The sequence below is a fragment of the Silurus aristotelis genome (assembly GCF_946808225.1).
Source record: "Silurus aristotelis genome assembly, chromosome: 11".
NCBI classification, from domain to species: domain Eukaryota; kingdom Metazoa; phylum Chordata; class Actinopteri; order Siluriformes; family Siluridae; genus Silurus; species Silurus aristotelis.
Genome location: NC_139584.1, coordinates 27,257,168 through 27,267,507, shown reverse-complemented (window position 1 = coordinate 27,267,507; position 10,340 = coordinate 27,257,168).

Genomic DNA, 10,340 nt, shown 5'->3' with positions numbered 1-10,340 from the left:
TAACGGAGCTACACGATTCGAATAGCGTCGCTATGATTGTAGCGTAATTAGAGAGATGGAGAGCGAGGACGCTAATTTGCTTTAATCACACGGCGTTAATCAGGCACTTTACCTACTGTGTGCCGGATCGACACGATTAACGTGGATCCTGCTGGAAAGGTTTTTACTAAGCATGCTGTGTACACTCGCTGTGTATCACACTGCACATATACAGTAGGGATTTTCTGTTCATTTATTTGGATGTCAAGGGCTTATATTATAGCAAGCTACAATTCAATCCACGTAGACCGAACAATATTCAGTTTCCACCAACGTGTACGAAATATATATTTCTTCCTTGCTGTTTTGCTACATTTACAGCATCAGACACACTTATTTTGTTCATTTTTATGTAGTTGAGGGTTAAGGGCCTTATTCAGGGGCCCCAGCCGTGGCAGTTTGGTATCGCTGAGATTTGAACTCAACCCTCTGAGCACAATTCCATCAACTTAATGGCTGTTATACCACTATATTGGTTTGCTATAAGGATTTCTAATAATAGCATAGTTGCATAATCAGGCATTTTTGTGCGGAGTGCATAAATATCGACCCCCTTTCAATTTTGAATGGAAGTTGTAGCTCATTGAGCTTTTGATCAGAAGGTTGTGAGCATCACGCGGCTGCCATTGCTTAAACCTCGAGCAATGCGTGCAACCCTTAATTGTTCAGTTGTGAGGTGAAATTTAATTAAAGGTAAGTCACTCTGGATAAAGACCTCGAGCAAATTCCGTATATGTACGTTTTCTCGCATTCTTCCAGTGCAGCAGACCGGAAATGAAATGACTTCATTAGGATTTTTTTTTTTATTTAATTTGCACTCACTTTAACACCAACTTTATATGTGAAATTAATATGTGTATTTTGTGTAGTTTCGATGTATAGTGTGTGCATAGGTGTTTTTTTTTTAATTTTTTATACGCGATTCATTTTTGGATTTAAATACTTAATAATTTTCACATTCAACAATGAATTCATTCTGAGAAATATATTTTTTTATTTAGTTTCACGTCAATTTTTTTCTCCTTAAATTTTTTTTTTTTTATAAACAACTCAAGTCTATACATTTTTCATGTGTCTTTATAATAATTCATTTATTTCCATAGGAATATATATTTTAGATAATTTTTTATTACTAATTAATTAATGAATTATTAATTAATTAATTTCTATATTTCACATATAGGTGTCAGGGATTCACCCTGCCACGCCCCCCTCTGTAGCTGTCAGGGATTCACCCTGCCACGCCCCCGTCTGTAGCTGTCAGAGATCCACCCTGCCACGCCCCCCTCGATAGCAGTCACGCTGCTTCCCAAGATTACCGACAGCTGTGGCTCATGAAAGATCAGACTACAAAAACTCACGTTCTTGAGTCACAGGCTGTCGGTCGTTATATTGTCAAGCTGGACAATCGCGTGGCTGCTCGACCGCCGGCTGTATATGCGAATTCCACTTCCGACTTGGATTACTCATTGCCGAAGGCTTTATGGATTATGCTTGGGACATTCGAACTCATAGCGGACAACGCGTATCGAGCGGATGTCTTTGTTTGTTGTTTTCAACGGCTTATGAGTGTTTCTGTGTTGTACGGTTGTTGAAATAAAAGGACAATGATCGGACTATATCGGCTTCCGCGTCTGCAGCCTGACAATAGGTTTTATCAATTGGAATTTAGTTTCCTGTGCGATTTTTTTCTTATAACATATTTATTCCTTACTGATATATCCTATATTTTTTATTATATTATTTACATGCTTCTTGTTCATAGGTTCATATGTACACATTTATGGAATAACAGTTTGAAATGCACCTTCACACGTATTCATATATTACTGTCAGTCACATGCACAATTTGTTCTGTAATGTTAAGCTGCTGCATAAATATTTACCTCCTTGATAGAACCATTTACAGCTGTGCTACATCTGGATTGTATTGGTAGTGTATTTCCAAAAAGACAGAAATTGTTTACAGTGCCCATTCTTATATAGATGCTACTTATATTGAAGAAGACTGAATGAAAGGGGAAAAGGTCTTTTTTTTATTTAAAAAAAATTATTTTTTTTCACTCAATTTGCTATCAGATTGATAAAAATTATTGGTAACATTTACACTCTGGGGGATTATCATTCATTTATACATGCATTAGCTATTACACTATATGGAATATTTCCACAGTCTTTCTCAGAGGTTGAGCACAGAGGATGTTGTAAGGATAAAGGCTACAGGTGGTGCCCAAATCATTGAAACTACCGTTGCAGGACAGTCAAGAATATTCTTCAGGGCACACAGGCTTTCAAAAGGAAATGAATATAAAACAAAAGGGCAAATGGACTTACTTAACAAAACCCTTTCAATTAAAATATCATTTATTTATTCATTCATTCAGTAAGCTATTCAGTCATTTATGTGAAAATCTGTCTGTTCATTCCCCAAAATTCCCCCAAATGTGCTTTTCACTCATGACTCATTTTCCTTTGACTTTAAAAAGAAACCGGAAACAAAGTCTTATAAACAGTTATACAACAAAAGGGCACCAGGTTGTACGGTCCAAACATGAACATACATAAATATGTACAAACTCAAGTACAAACTCTTCACACTTTTGCACATTTTCTGGTCAGCTCTGATTCATTATTCCTGATTCATCGCTCCAACCATGGAGCCATGATTCATTGAATAGTAAATATTGCACGTTCGCAGGACCTCTTCAGGACTGTCTTGTGAAATATAGAGCCGAATAACAGCAGTGTCCCGGAGACATGCTTCCGCTCTGTCGAAACACATCCATTCGATGACTCGGCAGTGTTGAAGATTTGAGAAATAACTCTGGCACATGGATGTGAGGCTTGTGTGCAATCTGTGCTTCCAAAAAAGACAGGACATGTTTTACTTTTGCAGGCCGGATTTATTAGGATGCAAAGTTTAAGCTGTGTTTTAGGAATAATTGGTTTTCTGGCAAAAATAGTGCTTAAATATACTTGAGTTCAAAAGGTTAAGACCCCTGCTGCCAAACCCCCCAAACATGGTTATTTTCCGGTAACATGATGTCCCACTGTGTTTTACATCTCTCATCTATTTGTAATGTGAATATATTGTATTTATTTATATTTAATATTATATATCGACAGGGGAGTTGCTCAGTGGTTAAGGCGTTGGTTCAAGATCAAATTCCAGCACCACCAAGCTGCCACGGTTGGGCCCTTGAGCAAGGCCCTTAACTCTATCGGTTGAAAGTTGCTCTGGATAAAGGCATCTGCCAAATGCCAGAAATGTAAATGCAAATAGTCAATAAGTAACGGTTCTGAAGACTTTGCCATGGGGGGAACTTAAAGTAGGTAAAGATTTGCCTTTTACAGATATAAAGCATTGACCAACAAAGCTTAGACGTCTCCTTGCTAATAAGAATGTTCTCATATCCACAATATCATGCTATTTCATATTCCATGTTCCCAGATTACCTGAAGTCCCCAACAATCAGAAATTCCTGTTACTATAACATTTTTGTGTTTAGATTGAGTGCAATATTAGAAATTAAGCAATATCTTTTGACCAATTAAATTGTAGAATTCAAAAGGACTGCGGGTTAAAAAAAGATTTTATAGTGTTTGAGTATTTAAAATTGGTAGTTTTTAGAGATTTTAACAATTAACACCTTACAAAAATTACACAAAACAAAGTTATAATGTGAAAAATTCATATTTTTGAAAACTCACTATATAAGACTATTATTATTTTATTATTATTTTTTTTTTTAGATGTTCTTCTCCATGACATGTAACATCTAGTGACTGGGCAGGCCATTCCATGGTAGATAACACTCTGTAAATAACACACAGAGCTTAAACGTATCCTTCGGGTCATTGTCTGGTTGTATGGTGAAGTCGGGTCCAATTTGCCGCAGTCCAGATAAAAGTAAAGAAGTGTTGATGTAAGTAAAGGTTGCCATGTTGGTTCATTATTCCTTACACCCTGAATAAGGCACCAACCGTCCCTGCTCCGAAAACATCCCCAAACCATTAAGCTTCCACCTCCATGTTTGACTGTGAGTGTGAGGCAGCCTGATCACATCTTCTCTCCTGTTCTTACACAAGTTCTTCTGTTAGACATGAAAATCATCTGTCCACAGACTTTTCTTTCAGTCATTCAATGTCCAAATCGTATATATTTTTGACTTTTTCCCTAAGTTCGTTGCAAAGAACCAAAGGGAACATGCATGTGATAAGACTAGGTGTTTACACACTTTTCACAAGGTCTGTATACACTACTCGTACAAACATAGCACTTTTTATAAAAGTATGGAAGATTATGTAAGTATAAAAGTTGTCCTACAAACGATACACTACGACATTAACCTGCAATAACCTCAACATCAGCATTTCGAACTTGTGTGTGCTGATACTCCAATATAAATACTGAGAATAAACATATTGATCCAGCTTTAGCTCCACTCTCATTCCACCTGAACTTAATTTTTCTCAGAAAACCGACCTGTCCTTAACTCGCAAAAAGTCCCAGAGTTTTCAAACATCTCTCTTTTGTTTGTTCAAGTGTTTGGGTGAAATGCTGTCGTTGTTGTCATAACCACTTTCAGAACGGGTCACGTCCCGAAGAGCCAAGTTCAAAGTTTGTGCTTTCAAACATTGATCGTTTTGCTTCAAAGTCAATAAATGGACGTGCACATGTGTGTGTGTGTGTGTGTGTGAGTGTGTGTGTGTGTATCTCTGCCTGTGTTAGTGTTTGTATGTCTGTATATGTGTTTTCTGAGTATTGCTTCACAGTGGATGTATTGAGAACTTCTCTAATAATTTAAATAGCACTAAAATGGATTGTGTGACATCACCGGAATCACTCGAAAAGTACAATTTAAAAAAAAGAAATGTATCAAACTATTATACTGAACGTACAAAGGTACACGCCCCATTGGAAACTAATGGTTGAATTTTTACATTAAAGTTGATTTCCTTAAAGATCATTATTTTAAGTGAAATTTATTGTACGCTAATTTGCTAAATGTAGTATGCTAAATTGTATGCTATCGTATGCTAATCATTTTTAGTTGAATTCGTTGAGATCATTAAAACAAACAAATAAACAAAAATTTATAATAATTGCAATTTAATCACAGTTAAGCCAAACTCATCAGTTATCAAAGATCTAAATAAATAAATATATAAATATATAAATATATATATATATATATATATATATATATATATATATATATATATATATATATATATAGAGAGAGAGAGAGAGAGAGAGAGAGAGAAGTAAAGAAAAGAGTGCAGGCAGAGTGGAGTGGGTGGAGAAGAGTGATAGCAGGAGTGATTTGTGATAGAAGAGTATCTGCGAGAGTGAAAGGGAAAGTTTATAGGACTGTGGTGAGACCTGAGATGTTGTAGGTTTGGAGACAGTGGCATTGAGTAAAAGACAGGAGGTGGAGCTGGAGGTAGCAGAGCTGAAGATGTTGAGGTTTTCGTTGGGAGTGATGACGATGGACAGGATTAGAAATGAGTTTATTAGAGGGACAGTGCATGTAGGACGTTTTGGAGACGAGGTGAGGGAGGTGAGATTGAGATGGTTTGGACATGTGCAGAGGAGGGACATGGGGTATATCAGTAGGAGAATGCTGAGGATGGAGCCACCAGCAAGGAAGAAAAGAGAAAGACCAAGGAGGAGGTTTATGGATGTGGTGAGGGAAGACATGCAGGTAGTTGGGTTGAAAGAGGCAGATGTGGAGGACAGGGGGGTATGGAGACGGATGATCCGCTGTGGCGACCCCTAATAGGAGCAGCCAAAAGAAGAAGAAGAAGACGAAGGAACTATAATATTTATGACAAGTATTTCACAATTTCTGTTGAGTTTACAGTACAGTACATGTACAATCTCATAACCTTGAATGTTCCCGAATGGCGAAACTGGCAGGACTTTCATAGGGTTCGATGAAGAATCCAACAACACAGTCTTCTTTTTACAGAACGCCTCCTCGGTCATATGTTTTGAAATATTCGTCACTCGCTCGAGAGGATTTACCGCTCTATAAAAATCTTATTTCTTATAATTGTATTTATCAGTATTATTCCACTAGCTTTTGCTTTCTAGCACGAGTTATTACTCATAGCGCTTACTCAGCTCGTTATGCAACGACGTTAAGTTTAAAATACAAACAGTTTACGTTTTCTGAGCATTTCCTCGTCACTGCTTCTGTCTGCTGCTCTGAGAAATAAGCATGTTGACTCATTTCGTGACAAATTACGAATAAAGTGATTACACTTGGAATAAATCCCACTTTTGTGATTAACAGTGTAAAACAGGAAGGAGACTTTTTGGCATGAGACTACCTTAGTCAACTTTTTGGAATAAAATATTGACTGTGTTAAAGTTATACTTAAAATATAGCAGTAAAACGTTTAATTAGTGAAGCTTAATTAGCAGAAAAAGCCATACAATCGTGATCATGGTCAAAATATGACAGTAAATAATGGAAAATTATTATATTTATAAAAGTCAAAGTATCTGTCCAGGTATTTTCACCCAGAACTGACCTCTGTTTTTAACCCCAGTTTCCACACATATATATGCTACATACTATATCTGGTCATATTTTAGACACCCGACCATCACCATCCATAGGTCCCAGAACTATTCTCCACTTTGCTGTTGCACCACTCTTCTGAAAAGGCTTTGGAACTAGATTTTGGAGCATGGATTTGTGTTCATTCAGATACAAGAACGTTAGTGAGATTAAGCACCGATGTTGGGTGAGGAGATGTTGAGGTTTTCGTTGGGACTGACGAGGATGGACAGGATTAGAAACGAGTTTATTAGAGGGACAGCGCATGTAGGACGTTTTGGAGACAAAGCGAGGGAGGTGAGATTGAGATGGTTTGGACATGTGCAGAGGAGGGACATGGGGTATATCAGTAGGAGAATGCTAAGGATGGAGCCTCCAGGAAGGAGGAAACGAGGAAGACCAAGGAGGAGGTTTATGGATGTGGTGAGGGAAGACATGCAGGTAGTTGGGTTGAAAGAGGCAGATGTAGAGGACAGGGGGGTATGGAGACGGATGATCCGCTGTGGCGACCCCTGATGGGAGAAGCCGAAAGAAGAAGAAGAAGAAGTTGGATGAGGAGGCCTGGAGTGCAGCCAACATTCCAATTCTTCCCAAAAAGGGTTGAGGTCAGAGCTCTATAGCAGGCCACTCAAGATATTACAACCCATGTAACAAAGCATATCCCAGAGGTGCCTCAGTGTGGATGAGGTCAAGGCTCAGAGGAGGACATTTCGAATATTTCCATGCCAGCAAACTTGTTTCTTAATGGAGCTTGTTTTGTTCATGCTGAAACAGGTTCAGGTGTCTCAGTTTGCTACAGCAAACACATTCTATCCATATTGTGTGCTTCCAGGACTGTGAATGAGGAATCTGATGGTTTTTGTTTGCGTGCTAGCTCATCATGCATTCTTTTCAGGTTAATTTAAGCTTCAAAGTTTGCATAGAGGTGTAACTGAGGTTTACTTCTCGCTGTTTGAGATATATACAAGGTTTATAATTAAGAAGTTGATATAATGGTGTAATGTGGAAAGTGGTAGCTCAGTGGTTAAGACTTTTGACTTATGTTGAGATAGTTGTGAGTTCAAATCCAAACATCAATCTATAAGTGCTGGGTAAGGTCCTAACTCCTTAACCTTTTTATAAATGAGGTTATTATAAGGTCACGTCTGCCATAATGTAAATATATATAACTATATAAGACATGTTCAGAAGTATGTACCTCAGCATGCCATCACATAGCCATTCAAAATAAGTCATCTTGTAGATCACAAAGTACCTAAGCTGAGACTTTATTTTGAATCATATTAAACTTTTTGAATACAAGAAACTCCATTGTAACTGAGCTAAAAGTTGATGCTAACAAGTTATTAGCAAAATCACTACACACTCTTATCACAAATACGTTGTGTTTCCAAGTGAACAAGAAAAGTCTGCGGGATCATACGGTAGCAAGAGCGAAAAACAAAGGCAAAGAAGCTGAGTTTAAAGTTTAGTAAGCTTTTGGAGAATGAATGTTGAACCTATATATACTTTATACTAAACATAGTACCAATTTAAAGTTTTGACACATTTATTTCGATTATTTTCAACTTTGTACATTAACACTGAAAACATTGTAACTATGGAAGAACACGTCTGGATTTATGTAGTGAACAAACAAGTATTAAAACAACCCAGAATATGTTTTATATTGTAGATTGGACAAATGAGCTACATTTAGCTTAGATGTCAGCTTGGCAAACTCATGCATTCTCTCATTCTCAGATTCATGAGGTAATCACCTGGAATGGTTTTCAGTTCACAGGTGCCTTGTGAAGAGATCATTTGTAGCATTTCTTGCCTTATCTTGCTCCTCTCTGTTCTTGCACCGAGGTGGTGGAATGAACTTCCCCTAGATGTCCTAGATCTTCAAGCGATGATTAAAGACCTACCTCTTCCTGAAACACTTAATTTAGCACTTTCCAAGTTTGCTTTGTGAATTCAAGAGTTATATTTATATTAAGTTTGTAATCTTGCGTACCAGTGTCGATTTATTAATTTCTAGAGACTCGAAGCACTTTTGTACGTCGCTCTGGATAAGGGCGTCTGCCAAATGCCGCAAATGTAAATGTAAATATTATCAATGTGCTATCAGTTGTCTCGTGCAGAGGAAAGTCCAGAGTCAGTAGCCCTATTATTACTAGTACATCTACTGTACAAAAAAACTTTCTTTCGGCTTCTCCCATTAGGGGTCGCCACAGTGGATCCTCCACATGTTTGATTTGGCACATGTTTTTACGTTGGATGCCCTTCTTAATGCAACCCTCCCAATTTAACCGGGCTTGGGACCGGCACTAAGAGTGGCTGGGGTTGGTTCCCTGACCGGGGATCGAACCCGGGCCGCAGCGGTGGGAGCGCCGCATCCTAACCACTAGACCACCAGGGAACCCACTACTACAACTACTTTAACAAATCCATATTATGGAAAGAAACACTCAGTAAAGTCAAGGAAAAAAGTCAGTCAATCCTTTCTTTAGAAAAAAGAGTCAGTCAATCTTTAAAATCTCAAAAACTTGTATCCATAAATGTGTCCTAAGCAATCAAACGCTATAAAGAAACAGGCTCTCATAAGGACTGCTGTAGGAAGGAAAGACTAAGAGCTACCTCTGCTGCACAGGCATAATTCAACATCCACTGTTCGGAGGCGACTGCATGAGTCAGGCCGAATTGTAGCAAAGAAACCATTACTTCACAAGAACAACAAGCAGAAGACACTTGCGTGGGTCAAGAGACAAAAATAATGCACATTAGATCAGAGGAAAACCATCCTTTAATCTGATCAATCCAAATGTTTGGTTCTTTGTTATTGTTAGACATACAGAGGGTGAATGGTTGGCTCCTGAATGCTACTGGGAAGCATGGAGGAGGAGGTGGGATGGTATGGGGAATGCTTTGCTGGTGACAATGTCAAATTTGAGGGTACAATTAAGCAGCATGGCTACCACAGCATTTTGCAGTGATATCAGTCCTATCTGATTTGCACTTAGTTGGACCATCATTTGTTTTCCAACAGGACCCCAAACACACCTGTAGGTTATGTAAGAGCCATTATTTTAAGAAGGAGAGTGATGAAGGGCTGCATTAGATGACCAGGTCTCAACAATCTCCCGATCTAAATCCAGCTGAGATGGTTTGGAACGAGTTGAATGAGTGAAGAAAAAGCAGCCAACATGCACTCAGCACCTCTGGAAACTCATTAAGATAGTTAGAATACTGCTCCACATGACTACTTCATCTCTGATCATCTGATGAGAGAATTCCATGAGTTTGTCAAGCTGTCATCAAAACTAAAGGACAATTGGACAACTTAAGGACAAAAGGACATTGGACAATGTGAAAATATCAAATATATTATGGGTTGTTTAACACTTTTTTTGGTTTCCTGACGTGTTCTTTTAGTTTGGATATCATTACTATGTTGCAGAAGAAGATGCGTCCAAAGTTTTGTCCAGTTTTAAACTGCTACTTTTGTACAGTTTTGAACTGCTACTCCGATGCTTCGAGGTCCCTCATCATCATCATCATCATCATCATCATCATCATCATCATCATCCGTTGTGTGGGTTCGAGACATTCAAGTGATCACGAACATCACAAAGTTAAACCCGCCCTCCAGAGGGATCTCGTGCACCCACCCCTCCTCCTGAAACCTCCCATTTTCCCCTCCCTTCCTCCCTCCCTTCTCCAGTCCTTCTTCCCTCCTTCTTCTCT